Below are 18,970 nucleotides of genomic sequence, written 5' to 3'. Positions count from 1 at the left end.
CTGAGAACTTAGATTCATCCTGTTCATATTTGTTTCTCCAGTGCCTTGCATATAGCATGTGGTCTATACATATTGGTTGAATTAATGAATAAATTACATAAATTAGAATTGAGTAATAAGGTAGAATTGATTGGCATGGACTGAAAATTGGTAAAACAATACTTTTTTGTACATACATCAAGGAAATATTTCATAAGTATTCTTTACTGGGTAATAGGAATTGCTAAAAAATGGAGAATCAGATTTCATGGGACATCTTTGCACAAGGAAATTTTCCTGAGCTAAATGAGGGAAAATTGATACATTAATAGATTCTGGTGCCATAAACATCAATTTAAGCATTATTGATCATGCAGCTTCATTTGGACATTACCGTTTATATAAACATCCAACAAATAGGTGCTGAAGGAAAGACCTGGGGTGCTAGCATCTTCAAAGCTATATTGAATGTTTTCTTTAACAAATTGTTGCTTTCCCTTTTCTTCACATTAGTTAACCTTGATGTTGTAGTATCATCCTTCACAAAGCACAGGTTGCAAAATACTCAAATTGTGCTTATTCCATGGTTCTCATGTTAAAAAAAAAAAACAGCTGTGTTGAAGATACACTTTTTTTGATGCCACTTCATCCCTTACACACACTTCTTCCTCTAGGATGAACATGTGGAGTGTTACAGTCCATAGCACCTTTCTTTGCATTACTTTGTATTTCCTGCCTTTATGTGTTTTATGTAAATAATGCACCTATAAAGTCTTCCAATGATACACAGAGGCAACTGATGCCCTTAGAATAATAGTGGAGAATCCTAGATCTTTGTATATTTTTCCAACTTTTACAGTTGTCTGACCCACAAATAATTCAACAGTTTTTCACAAATAGTCTTATTTTCCACAATTTTTTATTATGAAAGTGCTCATATACAGAAAATTTTAAAAATAATAAAATGAACTGTGTACCCTCCACCTAGATTTAAAAATTGACATTTTGCCAAATTTTTTACTGAACAATTGGAAAATAACTTACAGACATGACATTTCACCTCTAAATACTTAAGCATGCATCTCATAAAAATAAGGACAGTCTTTTACATAACCGTAATATCATTACATACCTAAAAAAAATGAACAGTAATTCCCTAATACCTAAAGGCCTTGTCCATGTTTAAATTTCCCGTTGATTCAGTGAGTTTTCACACGTAATATTTGTTGTATCTGTTTCATCTATCTAGAACAGTCTCCACCTTTGGTTTTTCCTTGTTTTAAGAGAGCAGGTCAGTTGTCTTGAAGAACGTCTGACAGTCAGGATTTAACTAGTTGTTTGTATGTGGTTTACATGTGGACTGTTCCTATATTGTGTCAATTAGAAGCTAGGGCCAAAGGCTTGATTGGATTCAGCTTAAACATTTTTAATGTTAACACTTCACAGATAAGTTTCATATTGCATCATATCAAAAGTGTCATTAATATCCAGTTGACTTACTATCATTGATGTGACATTTGATCACTCATTTGAGGTAGTAATCACCAGATCTTCCCAACAGAAACGTAGTTTTTCCTGCTACAATTTAACGGTCTGTGGACTGACACTTTGGCAGCATATGAATATCCTGGTTGGCAACTTTTCACCTCGTGGTTTTAGGGACCACCAATGATCCTTCAATCAGTTGTTTCATGAAAGTTTGCAAAATGCTAATTTTCTAATTCTATCATTCTTTATCATGTACTGACTAGCATTCTCCATGGGAGAAGTTTCCCTCATCAACTGGGAATGTACTAGAGGCATGGTCATGCTCAATTCTTTTCCTCTATTTACCAGTTTAGTAGTTTAATTACCAGTGAGGAGTTTAGTTTTATCATCTGCAGGGATGACAAATGAGTCAGTGTGTTACAGTCAATTATAATCTTCGTTTCTGATGTTCAAATTCTCCCAAATTTGGCCAGTGGGAGCCTTTCAAGTAGCTCTTCCGTTCTTTTGATAGTCCCTCTCTAGTCTTTGGGCAACTTACTTGCCTTCTGACACAGGATATCTCAAGTTCACCTTGCACTTTCAACGCCCCAGATTTGGAATGAAACATGTCTCCAGGAATTCCTGGCTCCTTTTAATAGGTAAGCTATTTAAAAACTAAGATCTGGGCACTAGGCATGCTCACTGCTACTGGAGCAAGTCTCATTCAACTTTGTTTTCATAAAGACAACTCTCTGCACTCATGTCATCAGTTACATAATATCTAATTATGCAATGAGGGATATAATTACGTAACTGGAATAAACTTTTGGGAGAAAAAAACTTAAGTCTTGCTGAGCATATACCTAAATTAGAACAGTAACATGTATACCAGAAAGCAGCAAACTTAACTGCAAGAGGTCCTGTGCCAAGGCTATCAGCAAATTTTACACAGGGAATGGAGCTTGTCAGTTAATCTGGCAAATGGGTTAAGTAGAGGGCAATTAAGAGAATGACTAGATGTATGATACCTACTATACTGTGTTTTAACTGTTACATGTCTTGGTAACTTACCGTGTTTATAAGCTAATAACCCTCCTTTCCCATCACATTTCTTATGGCAGGTTTTTGGTAAGACCTAAATTTTAATCCTGAAAATCTGTTTCATGTAAATCTAAGTATTAGTTTTTCTTACTAAACCTTTATTTGGTCTTTAAAATGTTAAAGCTGTTTTTTTTTTCATTCTTTGTCTTCTGGTGTCAATTCATTGGCATGTGCCTGTAAATGTATTCTTAGTCCTCTATTTGTTATTTTCCCCATGGCTCTATATTTCATCATAATTACTAGCCCCTTAGAACACGATAACCATTAAAAATGGCAAGCATGTGCACGACAGTGATATGTGTAAATATGTGTAGAAGTAAGCTTGTGAGAAACATCAGGTCCTCTGCTCTGCATGGGTGGGGAAACTGAAGCCGGTGATGCTGAAGTGTCTTGCCTGAGGTCATATGTAAAACAGTGACAGAATAAGGACTGGAACCCCAGAGCTCCAGCCCTTAGTTGAGTTCTTATAAAATAATGCTAAATGGAAATTCTGAGTACAAACAGTATGTACCTACAATTCTATAAAATTAAGTATTTCTATGAGATTAGAGCACTGAAAGTTTTTTTAAATCCATTTTTGTCCTCTCTCACATACAGTTCTTAAATTCAAATGTTTAAATGAGAAGAACCCAACTCAGGATGCACCTCCCCCTGCCAATTTTTCATCTCTCACCCAGATCTTTCCCAAGTTTCAGAACCATACAGTCATTTTCCTGAAGAACAATCTTAGACCATAACAAAATAAATTCTGTATCCAAAAGTTGAAAAGTAATGATCTCACTCCACTATACATTGACTAAAAACTATAGCTGGAGTATTATATTCCTTCTGAGCGCCATTATTTTATATTAGCACAGTCATCCCTCAGAACCCCAGAGGATTGGTTCCAAGACCCCTGTGGATACCAAAATCCACAGATGCTCAAGTCCCTGATGTAAAATGGCATAGTATTTGCATATAACTTATGCACATCCTCCCATATACTTTAAATCATCTATATTACTTATAATACCTAGTATAATGTAAATGCTATGTAAATAGTTATTATACTATATTTTTTTACATTTTATTTTTGTATTATTGGGGGGGGTTAAATATTTTTGATCAGAGGTTGGTTGAATCCATGGATGTAGAACGTTCAGATACCCAGGGCCAACTGTGTAATACATTACACTAGGGTCCTTGGAAACTGCAGTTACTAACAGGACTCTAGCACCACTAACATGGAGGCAATCAAGAGTGCTGGGGGCCGGGCACGGTGGCTCATGCCTGTAATCCTAGCACTCTGGGTGGCCGAGGCGGGTGGATTGTTTGAGCTCAGGAGTTCAAAACCAGCCTGAGCAAGAGCGAGACCCCGTCTCTACTAAAAATAGAAAGAAATTAGATAGACAACTAAAAAAATATATAGAAAAAAAAAATTAGCCGGGCATGGTGGCGCATGCCTGTAGTCCCAGCTACTGGGAGGCTGAGGCAGAAGGATCGCTTGAGCCCAGGAGTTTGAGGTTGCTGTGAGCTAGGCTGATGCCACGGCACTCACTCTAGCCAGGGCAACAGAGTGAGACTCTGTCTCAAAAAAAAAAAAGAGTGCTGGGAAGGCCACCTATGGTCCTGCCCTTTCTGGAACTAAAAGAAAGCAGTAATGTAGAGGATTCACTTGAGAACCATAAAGGCACCAAGCAATACACAGTAGGCACTTAAATATTAACTGAATGAATAAATCCATTCACTCTAATAAACCTGCATTGTGCAAGATCATAGCCAGACACAACTGTTGAGAGAAGTGCAAAGCATTAATATTCAGTAAAGATAGCTTCTCACCACTGGACATGGTGGCTCATGCCTGTAAATGCAGCACTTCGGAGGCTGAGGTGGGAGGATCATTTGAGCCCAGGAGTTGGAAGCTGCAATGAGCTATGATTGTGCCACTGCACTCTAGCCTGGGTGACAGAGTGAGACCCTAAAAATAAACAAAAAAAAGCTTCCCACTTTCCAAGACAAAGATGTGTCAACCATCCCTTTTTTCTTTACTGTACCATTTGTAGAGTACTTTATAATTAAAGCATTTTTTAAATATTATCACATTCATTTCCTCTTTGTATGTGATGGACCCCAGAATGGAAAGGGACTGCCTCTCTTCTAATACCCAGAACACTGATCATGGATGAAACTTAACATTAAAGAGATTATGTATTGAAGGAAAAAGTATTCATCTTGTGAAAACTAGAAACCGGAAAAGAGAGAAGACCCAAACCTAAGACCTAGCTGCAAAAAGCAAGGTGCCAGTTCTTCCCCTGCCTCCCAGGAATGAGCAGGAGTGTAAACCAGGAGTTGGAGGCTGCAGTGCCCTACGATCACACCTATGAATAGCCGCTGCACTCCAGCCTGGGCAACATAGCCAGATCCTGTCTCTAATTTTAAAAAACAAAAACAAACAAAAAAACAAAAACAAAATGAGCAGGATTGTAAAGAGCTGGGAAGGAAAAGAAGCCCAAGACTCTCCAACTTACCTTGACAGAATTCCCACTTATCAGAGGTGCTATATACCCTGCAATTCCCAACTGAGAGGGCAAATGACCTGAAATAGTCCTACTCTCCCAGACATAGAAAAGCAGGCCACAAATTTTGTCATTTTGGCCAGCACGTCTCTCCCTAAATTCCCAGATCTAAGTGAAGGCTTCTGTTTCTCTACCGAGAGCTGACAAACTACTGCCAGCTGGAGGCCAAAGCTAAAAATGATTTTTACATTTTCAAACGGTTGAAAAAAAATATTTTGTGATGCATGAAAATTATATGAAATTCAAATTTCGGTGTCAATAAAGTTTCATTGGAGCCTAGCCACATCTATTTGCTTAAATATTGTCTATGGCTGCTTTTGTGCCACAACAGTAAAACTGACAACCATAAAGAGACCACAAAGCCTAAAATGTTTACTATCTGGCCCTTTATAGAAGTTCACCAACTGTGTCTACATAATGGGGTGGGGGTTTCTAGGTCTATTCACTAAGCCAAACACGGTAAAGTAATACAAGGAGCAACACTCCTGGGGAGCGAGGACGGCGAGAGCATCAGGAAATTAAAGTCCATTAGGAGAGCTCTGAGGCATGGAAATGAAGGAGTATAGCAGCACATGGCCAGAAGTCCCGGTTAAGGGAAGAATGGTTAGTCTCTCTTCAGGAAGCAGGTGGACAATGCTGCCAAGAGAACTCTGATCGAGCAATGATGCCTTCTGTCGATATTTCATGACTATGCGCCTATAACCCTCCGTCTAAAATCAGTGTGAAGGCATGTGGAATGTAGAGTGTACGGATGATTTGAGAGAGTTACATGAGCGGGTTTAAGAACAGTGGTTTCCCTTTTTGGAGTGGCTTCGCTCACTCTTTCGCCAGACTAGGAGGAAAGAAACGTGGGTTCAAGTTAGCACTTTGTTCACTTTGTTCCTAACAAGCCGTGTTACGCAGGCATCCCTTTCCTCTCCCTAACTGCAGTTCCTCACTCGATTATAAAGTCGTCCACAGGGAGGGTAGCTTTTGGAAAGTGAGTTCCCTTTTCATTCTTAACCGTGAAATACCGTTCTGTATAACCCACCCCACCCCACCCCGCATACACATACACACACCCTCCGTCGAAGTTCAACTTTCCCCCGCCTCCGAGGGGCTGCGAGTCCACCCACTGGCGGGATAACCCCCTCTAGCCCGTCCCGGGAGGCCACCAGCCGTTTGGCTGAGAGGGGTGTGATGGCTAAGAAACCAGATCCCACCTCCCGCAAGATGGGGTTCGGGCCTAAAGCTCGTTCAAAACGGCCCTCGGTGCAAGAGCTGCCCCTCGCTAAACTACGACTCCCGCCGCCTTCAATACCAACATTTCTTCGGCCCAGGGAAAGACCAAAACACAAGCCCAGCTTCCGGCTCGAAAAGGATTCTGGGACACTGGGCGGAGCCAGGAGCGCCAGCGTTTCTGGGAAATGTTGTCCGCAGACCCCGCGGCGCAGATGCACCTTCACGCGGGGTGAGGGCCCCGCCCCGCACGGGCGCTGCTCGAGGGTGCGGTCTCCGAGCACACGCATGCGCTTTGCCCAGGCGAGGGGCGGAAGCGGGCGGTGGGGCGGGCTTTTCTGGCCTGGCGTTCGCGGCCGAGGTGTGGTAGGAGTGGTCGGGTTTATTTAAGGCTGACTACAAATTTAAGTGGGAAACACAGGCAGATTGTGAAATCTCACTCTGAGGAAGGGAGCGAAGGTGTCCACGCGCCGCCCTAGGTGCACACCCAGACATCTGCCGCGGGGCTGCTTCAGGGAGCTCCGCTTCAGCCCACTAGGACCTGCTGACGGGGTCTCTTTGTGCAACCGCGTTGGTCCGGGTCACGGCAGCTGCCGTCCTCTCCCTCCAAGATCGCCGCGGCCTTCTCATTGGTCTCTGAATGAACCTCATGTACCTGTCGACCGGCTGCGTGTCCAACCTTTATGCCGCCACACTTCCACCACCGCCACGCATCTGCCCCCGTTATTTTGAAGCCCGTCTTAGCATCATGTTATTTCATCTGTGAACATTTTTATTGCATCTTTTCAAACAGAAAAATAATTAGTTAATATCGTCAAATATTGAGTGGTTGGATTTCCCTGCTTGATGTAAATTTTTTTGCTTCCCCCCCTCCACACACACACACACACACACACACACAGATTATTTAAATCAGGATCCAAACAAGTTCCATACTTATTTAATTGATGTGTCACGTCTCTTTCTTCAATCTACTGTGTAAGTTCTACGGACATTTGACTTTTATTTCTCCCAATATATTTCTTGGAGAAACTGGATTTTTGTCCTGTAGAGTTTCCCACAATCCAAATTTTGCTGATTTTGCATCTTCGTCTGCCTAGAAACTGTTTCCTGTAGCACAAGAGGCTTGATCTGATTTAAGTTTAATATTTTGGCAAAAATACTTCCATAGGAGGTTTGTGTTATATCAGAAGACACATAATATCTGGATTTCCCTTTTTGTGATGTAAGCAACCATTGACGATCATTACCTACATCCATTAATTCATTCGGGGTTGCAAAATAGTAATATTTTAAACCTTTCTTTCCTTCTTCATTTATAAATTGGATTATTCCTACAAAGAGAAACTTCCCCTCATCAACCAGTTGGCTACCCTGGGGTATAGTTTATATAGGAAAGTAGTAGTAAGTGCTTGATTTGTTCCTTTATTTAGCATGTTTTAAAATAATAAGTTCGTTCCCTAGGTTACTCCCAAACTGACAAATGAGGTTTGTGTTTATTTAGTTGTTTGTTCGTTTGTTTTGCTTTTTAAGTGTCACTATGAGTTCATGTGACATGTTTTTCAAATTCATTGTAGTTATTATTCCTATTGATACTTCAATTGCTGTGTCTTTGACCTGTGGAAGCCTTGTTGGGTTGATTCCTGAGCCCTCTACATAACCCTAGTTGTCTTTGATACTTCTTTGTTTTCTGAAATGTTAAGATGTACCAGGTTCATCTTATACACTTCCTGCCCCAGACCTGGATTTAACCGTTTCTTCAAGGGGCCCTCTTCCTTTTGGTGGGAGCTGGCATTTATAGACCACAACCTAGATGCAAGTGGTGTTCATCACTACTGAATAGTGGTGTTTCTAGGCCTTTCCCAACTAGAGCTGGAGTTCACACTAATACTTCCAATTCAAGTTCAAGACAACAGGATTTTTACTTAACCTCATCAATCTGACATATGTATCTCTATTCTCCCATATTGGAAACCCAAATTCTCAGTTATAATGTAATTATGCATTTACTTTATCAAATAATATGTACATTTTTAAAGTCCCAGAACACCCATAGCATTACCACCAACAATATTATTGAAAACTTTAAGATTTTTAAAAAATTATTTCTGTCCTTAGAGTATAGGCTAGTAGAGATGTACTTTAAAGTAACATGGAATAATTCCTCTCTGGGTGTTATAACACCAGCTACCACACAGTGTGGCAGACTACATAATGGCCCCCAAAATACCCAGATCCTAATCCTTGGAACTTGTGTATGTTACTTTATATGACAAAAAGGAGTTTGGTGTGTGAATAATTAGGGATCTTGAGATGGGGAGATCATCCTGGATTATCTGGGGAGCCCTATATGAAATTGAAAATACCTTATAAAAGAGAGGCAGAGGAAACTTTAACAGGAGAGAAAAAGATAATGTGACCATAGAAAGAGATTGGAGTGATGCAATCACAAGCCAAGGAATGCCAGCTATCAGCAACTGAAAGGTGAATGGAATGGATTTTACCCTAGAGCCTCTGGAAGGAACACGGTCTTGATTTTGGCCCAGTGAAACTGATTTCAGACTTCAGGCCTCCCTAAACTGTAAGACAATAACTATCTGTTCTAAGCCACCAAGTTTTTGGTGATTTGTTACAGTGGCCATAAGAAACTAATACAGAGAGGTTCATTTGTTTCATTTTACTTTCAAAATTTAGGGTTTGCTTTTCCTTTATAATTACCTAATGTTTTTCATGCCATCAAAGTAAAATCCACAAAACAAAGTACATTTAGAGAAACCCAACTTCTTATCCCTATACCCTCTACTCAATTCCCTCCCTCTGCCATAGATAACCCTTTTTAAATTTTGTGGTTTATTCTTCCATTTTTTAACATAAGGAAACGTTTATATGTATATTCTTACCCCTTCCACTCTCTTAGATAAACTGTAGCATACTATACACACATCTCTCCACCTTGGTTTTTCCACATAAAAATATATCCTAGAGATCACAGAGATATTTCTCATTCCTTTTTACAGCTGCATATTACTTCATTGTTTGAATGTTCTGTAGTGTATTCAACCAGTCTTTTTTTTTTTTTTTTTTGAGACAGGGTCTCACTGTGTTGCCTAGGCTAGAGTGCCGTGGCGTCATCCCAGCTCACAGCAACCTCAAACTCCTGGGCTCAAGCAATCCTCCTGCCTCAGCCTCCCAGGTAGCTGGGACTACAGGCATGCGACACCATGCCCGGCTATTTTTTTTTTCTATATTTTTTTTTTAGTTGTCTAACTAATTTCTTTCTATTTTTTAGTAGAGACGGGGTCTCGCTCTTGCTCAGGCTGGTTTCGAACTTCTGAGCTCAAACAATCCACCCGCCTCGGCCTCCCAGAGTGCTAGGATTACAGGCGTGAGCCACCGCGCCCGGCCTTCAACCAGTCTTTTAATGATAGACATTTGGAGAGTTTCTAAAAGGAGGCAAGAAAGGAGACAGAAAAAAAACACTGATTACATGGGACAAATAGAAACCAGCAAGAAGGTGGATTTAAACCCAAACATATCTATAATTACGTTAAATATAAATGGAATAAATAGTCAAAGTCGAAGATTGTCAAACTGGATTTTTTAAAAATGATCCTGCCTACAAGAGATGCAATTTAAATATAAGGGCACAAAAAAGTAGGAAGTGAAAGTATGAAGAAAAGATATAACATGCAAACACAAATCAAAAGAAAGTTGATGTCACTGTATTAATATTACGCAAAAGAGAATTTAACACAAGAAGCATTACTAGAAATGAAGAGTGATATTTCATAATGATAGAGCATTAATCCACCAGAAAGACATAACAATTCTAAATTTAAAATGCACCTAATGACATAACCTAAAAATATATAAAGCAGAAATTGTCAGAATTGAGAGGAGAAATAAATCCTCAATTATAATATGATAATTTAATATCATAATATCATATCTCTCAGTAACAGGTAAAATAAGCAGATAAAAAATCAGTAAGAATGTAGATGATTTGAAGAATGTGATTAAAAGTGCCAATGATTACATAATTTACTTTTATTTAAACCCTTCTGAGCTGTTTGGATTTTTACTTCATGGAAATGAATTTCTTTTATAAAAATAAAGCTTTGAACAAATATGTGTACAACACTCTATTATCAAAGGCATAAAATCATTCACTTTTAACTCTCCTTTTGATAAAATAAGGAATTCAGAATTTCCTCCCACCTATTCAGCTACCCAGCTTTTACTATCCTAGCCAGAGGAAGTAAATGCAGCCTTTTTTTTCTCATCATCTTTTAAAGTTATATTCTCTTTTTCATTTTTTAAGTTACATATCTCAAATATATTGAAAAGTAAGGTGAAAAGTATAACAAACACCAATGTATCCACTGCTTTGTCTTGTCCACTCTTAATCCTGCACAGTTTGCCTCATATCTTATTTTGTTGTTAAAAAGTAACACATTAAAAGTAGGTCCTCTCCTCCCACTGGTTTGCAGGCTGGCAGCCATTTTTACTCTTGAAGTTTTTGGGGCACCAGCACCAGCAAAGCCCAAGACAGGAGACAGCAAAGGCCACAGGACTGCAGCCGCCTTGGAGGCTGCTGCTCCTGTTCGCTGTGAACAGTGCAAAGCTGGTGGAGGCAGCTTCTCTTACCAAAGAACAGTAAGATCAGAAATAGAAGGGTTTTCTTTTTCTTTCCTCATGGCTCCGTGGGGGGAAAAAAGAAATACAAGTTTTTCCTTTAAGGATAGTGACAAACTTCTAAGCAGTATGTTGGTGGCCGGCAAGTTTGAAGGGGTGGCCTGGGGCCTTAGACCATTGCTGCTCCCTTCTCACTCAAAGAGTTGAAAAGAACCATCCAGAGAAGCACCTCTTAGGGGCTACAGGAGAGATACCTTATGAACCAAAGAGTCAGATCAGAAATAAGAATGCATTCCTTAATGATGATGAAAAGTTTCCAAGCAGTACACCATCTGATAGCAGGATTGAAGAAGGCAGGTACCCGAAGGTGCCTTCTCTGGAATGTGGCCAGGCTCATCACAGTTCCCACCTACCCTCCTCAACTATTCATATTGTTCCCAGCCTCCGGCTGCTGGGCCAGAACCACTGCCATACCTTCAGCAAAAGTAGAAAAAATGTTTTTAAATAGAGAAGGTTAGCATTTGGGATTTCTACAGATTTCAGTCCAACATGCCAGACATTACAGATACATAAAAAAATAAAAATAAAAACAAAACAAAAAATTTCCCCTGAGCTCTCTTCCCACTAGCAGAGAACTTCCACCACCCCCATGGTGAGCCTGACCGGCTACCCGCCTGAGCCCGGACTCGGCCATGTCCCAGGGAGAAAGAAGCTGCCGTCTCTGATACCCAGAAAGGGCTCATCGCTCACTCCCCGGGATTCAATTGCTTTGGAATTCTTTGCATCCCCATCTCACCTGTCTTTAAAAATGTCCTGTTGAAAGTTGGTTCCATTTTCCTAGTTGCTACAGTAGGGGCGCTGGTCTGTTGCAACCTTGTACATTGCCACCAGAAGCCCGACCAACTATAATTATTTGAAAACATAATATTGCAAAGTCTCGGAAAGCCACGTCTGAGAGTGGAAAAGGATGATGAGTATAGAAAAATGATAGTATTTCCTGGTGTGTTGGTTCGACTCTTTTAATAATGAATTTGAAGTAAGTTATCGCGACTGTATATGTTTTCTTTGAAACAATCAGCAGTTTGAAAACAGGCATGAAACAGGAGGCCTCTTGAGCTCATCTAAAATTCGGGTTTTGTGGGTAAATAAGCCTTTGGTGAGAAAGTTGTGGGTTGTTTCAAGAAAGTAAGTATAGTGAGGGACCATGTGACCAACCTTGCTGGGGTGAGGACGGACACAACAGATGCAGAGAACATGCAGGGTCAGGGAACGGAGCGCTGCCAGCGGTTGGAGGATTCGAGCATTCTGAATTCCGGAGCGAGTAGCTGACACGTAGGTGGCGGTAAAAGGAGCGTGTCTGAAACCAACGTTCCAGTGCTGGAGTCCTGGTGCTGGCAGGTGCGGGGGGCCGGCGACGGGTGAGTGGAGAAGAGATGCTCAAAGACCAGCGGAGCAGTGGGGGCCGACCTTGCTGTGCACGTTGACTCCACTGAGTGTGAAGCGAGGACTCAGGGTTGAGACGGGGTTTGTGAACAGAAGTCTTCAGTAAATGAGGAGGAAGTGAGGTGACCAGCAGGTTTGCAGGGAACAATAGCAAGGAGAGTGTGAAACTGTCTCTTGGGGACCACGAGGTTTAAAGGAAAATAAAGCAATCATTTTCATTTTGAACTTTGCTTAAACCTTCTACTCATGCTGTCCTGTCCTCTAGGTCAGTGATCCCCCTTTTTGGCACCAAGGACCGGTTTCATGGAAAACAATTTTTCCACGGACGGGGCTGGGGCGGTGGGGGCGGATGGTTTCGAGATGATTCAAGCAGATTACATTTATTGTGCAGTCAGACCTCTCTGCTAGTGACGACCTGTATTTGTAGCCGCTCCCAGTGCTGGCAGCGCCACCTCAGCGCCACCTCAGATCATCAGGCGTTAGATGCTCTTGAGAAGTGCACAACCCGGATCCCCTGAATGCGCAGTTCACAGTAGGGTTTGTGCTCCTAGGAGAATCTAATGCCGCCCTGATCGGACAGGAGGCGGAGCTCATGCAGTGACCTGAGCGATGGGGAGCGGCTGTAACTACAGATGAAGCTTTGCTGGCTCCTCACCACTTACCTCCTGCTGTGGGGTCCGGTTCCTAGCAGGCCAAGACCTGGGACCAGTCCACAGCCCAGGGGTTGGGGGCCGAAGCTCTAGGTATTTCTGTTGTGAGCATCAGAGAAACAGTGGCTCAGAGAAATAACAAAATATTTATTGTTGTGCAATGAATGTAGATATTTGCAATTTTTCATATTTCAGAGATTTAAACTGGTAAGAAAATACAGAGAATGTTTAAAATGCAATTTTTGTGTTTCGAAATGGCTTTATCTTGGAGAGCTAAAATAGAGTGGAGTTGTTCATTGTTTAACCAATCACTCCACATGTAAGAGAAAATCATATCTATAAGTCTGTAAAAATCTTTTTACCAAGTATAGGGCATTCTGGGAAGATGTCTATTACAACTTGAAAAAGTAAAAGCAGGTGAAAATCAGCAGTGTTCAAAAGAAGTGGCTTTGTTAGTCTTTTTCATTGGGTGGGTAAAGATTTGACCGCTCTAATGCTTGCTCCTGCTAAGTTGTAAAAGAGAGTAGGGAATAAAATTAATTTGGTTATTAATTTGGAAATTTGATTTAGTCTCATTTCTAGGGTTTGTGAATATTAACTCTAGTAGAAGGGTCCAGCCCTATGAACAGGGCACTTTTCAGTTTCCCTAACGTCCCTGGTGGTGACGGCTTTCGTGCCCTCGGGGCCGCGGGATTGCCCAGCCATGAGGGGCCCACATTAGAATGTTGTTGCTCAGGCTAGGCTGACAGCCAGATGTAGCAATACAAGTTCAAATACAGTGTCCCTCTGCACCTGCCCAGGCCAACCTAAACTTGGACCGCTTGTGTTATGTTAAAGCCAGAAGTCAGCCCTTTTCTCCTGTTATAAGCTGAAGGTGCCCAAGAAAAGAAAATACATAATTTTCACTTTTAAACTCGAAATCTTGACTGTATTTACAAAATAAAATTATTTGTATTAATTTCAAGGTATGTGGGGACGGAGAGCCTGAGAAGCATGTGTGGTGACTTTGGCTGACTACAAGGAGCACTAAAAAATGAGACTGTACATACTTAGATCTGCTGGAGGGCCTGGGAGTTCCTCTCGCCAGCCTGCTCTGCCAGTCTTCTGCCTCGAAGAAAGAGGCCTTCATTACGTACCGAAAATGGCAGGCTGCCTTATTTATTGATATCTAATATTCTTAATCACATGTAAAATGTCTTTAAAACCTGATAGACACAATCAAAGTTCCCTGTACACATTCCCGTTCCCTTGTCTTCTTCTGTAGGTGTAATCATGTTTTAAATGTTTCTGTACTTGTACTACATATGTATGGGTATGTAAATGATATGTGGCATTTCACCTGTTGTTAGGTTCTGTGTAAAAGTATTGTGTGGCGCACGTCTTGCTGCGTTTTGTGTTATTTATATTGTGTTTTCAGATTTATCCATGTCAATCCCTAGAGCTCTTGTTTATTCGTTGCAACTTCTGTAAAGGAGCCCACTGTCGGTGTTGCATACCCTTTGCCCGTTTTTCGGTTGAGTTGGTTGTCTTTTTCCTGTTGAATTTGTAAAGAAAAAATAATTCAATGATGTTTATTAAAGCACGGTAAGGAAGCCTTTATTCAGGACCATGGTGACAGGCGCGGGGACACTGCGAGGGATTCTGCTGCCGGGGAGATTGGGCTCAACTGCAGTCACAGCCGGGCAAGTGGCAATTAGAGCCGAGGAGCAGGGCCGGGGGCGGTGGGTCCAAAATCCTAAGAGGAAACGTCAGGGTGAGGGGAATTCCAGCTAAGGTTTTAGCCGCTAAACTAATCTAACGGGACTCTTGCTGAAGACAGGCCAGGTGCCCAGACACCGTGCAGGGGATGGTGGAGGCTGAGGAGCCCGAGTAGATATCCAGGGTGACCAGCTGTCCAGGGTGAGGGGTCTGGCTACACTGACCTAGCAGGGCTCTCTGCTAAGACTGGGTGTTCTAAGGAAGGGCACGGACAGGCCTAGGAGAAGGTCAGGAGTCTGATTAAAGTTTGGTCAAGCAGGGAATCTTTGTCAAACTACGGAAATTCTTTCTACGTTTCAACGCTAACTCCTTTACTCCACCAAAGTGGTATCTGCTAATTGACACCGACTTCCCAGATGAATCCAGTGGCATTTTCGGGTCTTCTACTTCCTCCCCTCTCCTCTCATTTTGTTGGGGGGCGTGTTGGGTGTAGTGTTGATTCCCTCCCCCATGCTCCCGCCTCTGTTCACTTTGGAGGCCCTGCGCTCCTGGCCCACAGCTCCCTCCCAGTGTCTTCGCATCTGCTCTTCCCTGTTCCCTTCCCAGAGGTTTTCTCAGGGACCTCCTGGCCCACCCTGTGCCCTTTGCTCCCTGTGGTCACTCGCGCACAGAGCTTCGCTCGCATGGCTGCTTCAGTCCTCAGTTCTCCGCTGACACCTCCCAGTTTTGAATTCTCAGACCTGCGGCCTCTTCTGAGCTCTGCTTCTCTCTTTCCCACAACCTACAGGATAACTCTACTTCAACAGTCGACACCATGGAGAAAGAATCGGGTCGCTTTTAACACATTTCCTCCTCCTCTTTCTAGTTCCCTATAGTTTATCTCCTCCCTTATTTTTTAGAGACAGGGTCTCACTCTGTCGCCCATGGCTGGAGTGCAGTGTCGTCATCATAGCTCAGCCTTCAAGTCCTGGGCTCAAACAATCCTCCTGTTTCAGTGTCACAAGCAACTGGGACTACAGACGCGCACCACCACACCTGGCTTATGTTTTGTATTTTTTGTAGAGACGCGTCTCGCTATGTTGCTCAGGTTGGTCTTAAACTCCGAACTCCAGGCCTCAATCAATCCTCCTGCCTCAGCCTCCCCAATCTCAATTTTTTTTTTACTGCAAAAGACTTTAATTTCCAGCAAGTAAACAGTAGTTTGAGAGACTTTAAAAGGCACATACCTGCCTTACAAAAAAAAAAGTGTGGGAAGCTCTTCCGTGTGATCATGGCTTCCCTAGATAATTGAAAAACTTGATTTAGGAAATAGGACAACCACTGGGACAGGATTTTAGTGCCCAGAATGTGCCTTGCGTTTTGTTTTTTATTTTTTAATTTAAAAATACTTGTCAAATGAAAATTGAATAAATTCAAGATGTGCAATGTGCTGATTAACATATATGTACACCACACAATGAATACCACAATCGAATTGATCACACGTCCTTCACCACCCATGCTGTATATTACATCCAGACGTGTTCCTCTTAAAACTTGAAAGTGTGAACCCTGCGACCACCATCTCCCCATTTCATCTCCTCTCGATTTTTATTTCTTCCTTTGAATTGGCTTTACTTATGTTCTCTTTTATCTCTATTTTCTAATAATTTTTTTTACCACTTAATCAGTGAAAATATCTTTTTATTGTTTCTGATAGTACATGATGGTGGTGGATTGAGTTGTGTCCCCTCAAAAAGATACAGTATGTTGCAGTCCTAATCCCTGGTACCTTGAATGGGATTGAATGAGATCTTTTTTGGAAACAGGGTCTTTGCAGATGTGCTCTAGCAAAGATGAGGTCATTGACTGGATGAGGGGGCCCTAACCCACGGACTGGCGTCCTTATAAAATGAAGGGAAGTTGGACACAGACCACAGAGAGGAGAACCCACGTGAAGACACAGGGAGAATGCCAGAGATGGATGGCATGGGGCATCCGCAAGCCCGGGGACACCAGGGGTTGCTGGCAGCCCCCAGGAGCCAGGACAGAGCCCCCAGAAGGAACCAACCCTGCTGACACCCCCACTTCAGACTTCGGACCTCCAGAACTGTAAGAGAATAAACTTCCGTTGCTCAAGTCCCCCAGTTTGTGGAACTTTATTACAGCAGCCCCAGCAAACTAATACGACAGTCGCTGGAAATTGTAAAGCAGAACAGAGATAAAAGTCCCAACATAATCTCACCATCCTTGCTCCTGGGCAGCCCTGCGAGCACCGTTTGCAGAAGCCTATTTTAGCAACTTGGAATATAGACTTCCGGACGGTCTCCTGCTGATGGATGCTGAGATTGTCCCCATCTCTTCACTGCTGGAAATAATGCTGCTGTGAATATCTATTGTGTGTGTGTGTGTGTGTGTGTGTGTGTGTGCGTGTGTCAGATTAAGCCTGTATTTGTAATGTTCAATTTTTTTAATGGAGAAATCCAAAACAAATATGACAAAATGTTAACCTCCGCTACATCTATGTGACAGATGTGTGGGTGTCTTATTTTCTGTAGGTTTCAGGATGTTTGAAATATTTTGTAGTCAAAACTGTATTCGAAAATCAGTCAAACAGAATAGGAAAATGGCCCAATTTCAATCATACCGTGACGTTAATTTCTTCTGATATCATATATCAGGTGACACCTACCGAAAACCTGCTGTGACTGTGTGTGTGTGTGTGTGTGTGTGTGTGTGTGTGGTAACATACATATAACATAAAATTCACCGTTTTAATTATGTTAAGGGCACCGCGCAGCGGTTTTCAGCTCATTCGCAGTGCTGCGCGCCCACCACACTGTCTAGCTGTGTGGCATTCTCGCTGCCCCATCCAGGGGGCTCCTCCCACTCCCCCCTCAGCCCATGGCAACCACTAATCTGCTTTCTGTCTCCATGGATTTACTTATCCTGGATATTTCACATAAATGGAATCACAGGATGTGTGGCCTTCCGTGTGTGGCTCCGTTCACCGAGCCTCTGTTTGAGGCGTAGCCGTGTCGCACTCCATCCTCCTTAGCGCTGAGTGATGATCCATTGCACGGATGCCCCCCATTTTGCGTATCCATTCATGAGCTGACGAGCATTTGGGTTTTTCCGCCTTTTGGCTATCACATTGCTATGAAAAATTACATTCAAATTTTTGTTTTGTTTGGATACCTGTTTTCGATTCTTTAGGTATATGCCTGGGAGTGCAGTTGCTGGGCCATGTGACAATTCTATTATCATATTCAACTTACTGATGAGCTGCAGAACTGCTTTCCACAGCAGCTGCACCACTTTACATTCTAACCAGCAATTCATGAAGGTTCCAATCTCTCCACATCCTTGCTAATGAGACGGGATTTTTGTGTTGTTTTTTTTTTTAGAAATTATTATAGCCATCCTCGTGGGCGTGAAGTGGTTTCTCGTTGTGGCTTTGATTTGCATTTCCCTAATGACTAATGATATTGGGCATCTTTTCATGTGTTTGTTGGTCATTTGTGTGTCATTGGGGAGATTATCTATTCAAATACTATGATTGTTTCCTTTTTTGTTTCTTTCTTTTTTTTTTTTTTTTTTTGAGTCAAACTCTTGCTCTGTTGCCTGGGCTAGAGTGCCATGGCGTCAGGCCAGCTCACAGCAACCTCAAACTCCTGGGCTCAAGCAATCCTTCTGCCTCAGCCTCCCAAGTAGCTGGGACTACAGGCATGCGCCACCATGTCCGGCTAACTTTTTCTATATATTTTTAGTTGTCCGACTAATTTCTTTCTATTTTTAGTAGAGACGGGGTCTCACTCTTGCTCAGGCTGGTCTCAAACTCCTGACCTCAAGCAACTCCTGAGCTCAAGCAATCCTCCCGCCCCGGCCTCCCAAAGTGCTGGGATTACAGGCATGAGCCACCGCACCTGGCTCCAAATGACTGTTTATGCAACATATTTAAACTACTCTTTTTCTTTAAAACCTTTAGTTTTATCTAAAGACCTAGTGAAACTGATGCTTTAGAAAGAATAGTTTGATAGCAGCGTGCAGCTGAAAGTCTTAGGGTAGTTACAGTCCTGACTCATTAATTGAAGCTGAGAGTGAGAAGGGCCTGTTCTCTGGCCTAATTCCGTGCCTTTTCCCACTTTGTTATTCTTCCTGTTCCACGTTTTTTACAACACCGTCCCTCTGCTCTCTACCTGGCTGGACACCTTCCTGATCTGGCCTCCTGCAGCGCCCTTCATG

The sequence above is a fragment of the Propithecus coquereli genome, unplaced genomic scaffold, assembly GCF_000956105.1.
Source record: "Propithecus coquereli isolate 6110/MARCELLA unplaced genomic scaffold, Pcoq_1.0 Scaffold355, whole genome shotgun sequence".
NCBI lineage: Eukaryota > Metazoa > Chordata > Mammalia > Primates > Indriidae > Propithecus > Propithecus coquereli.
This window is presented reverse-complemented; position numbering follows the sequence as displayed.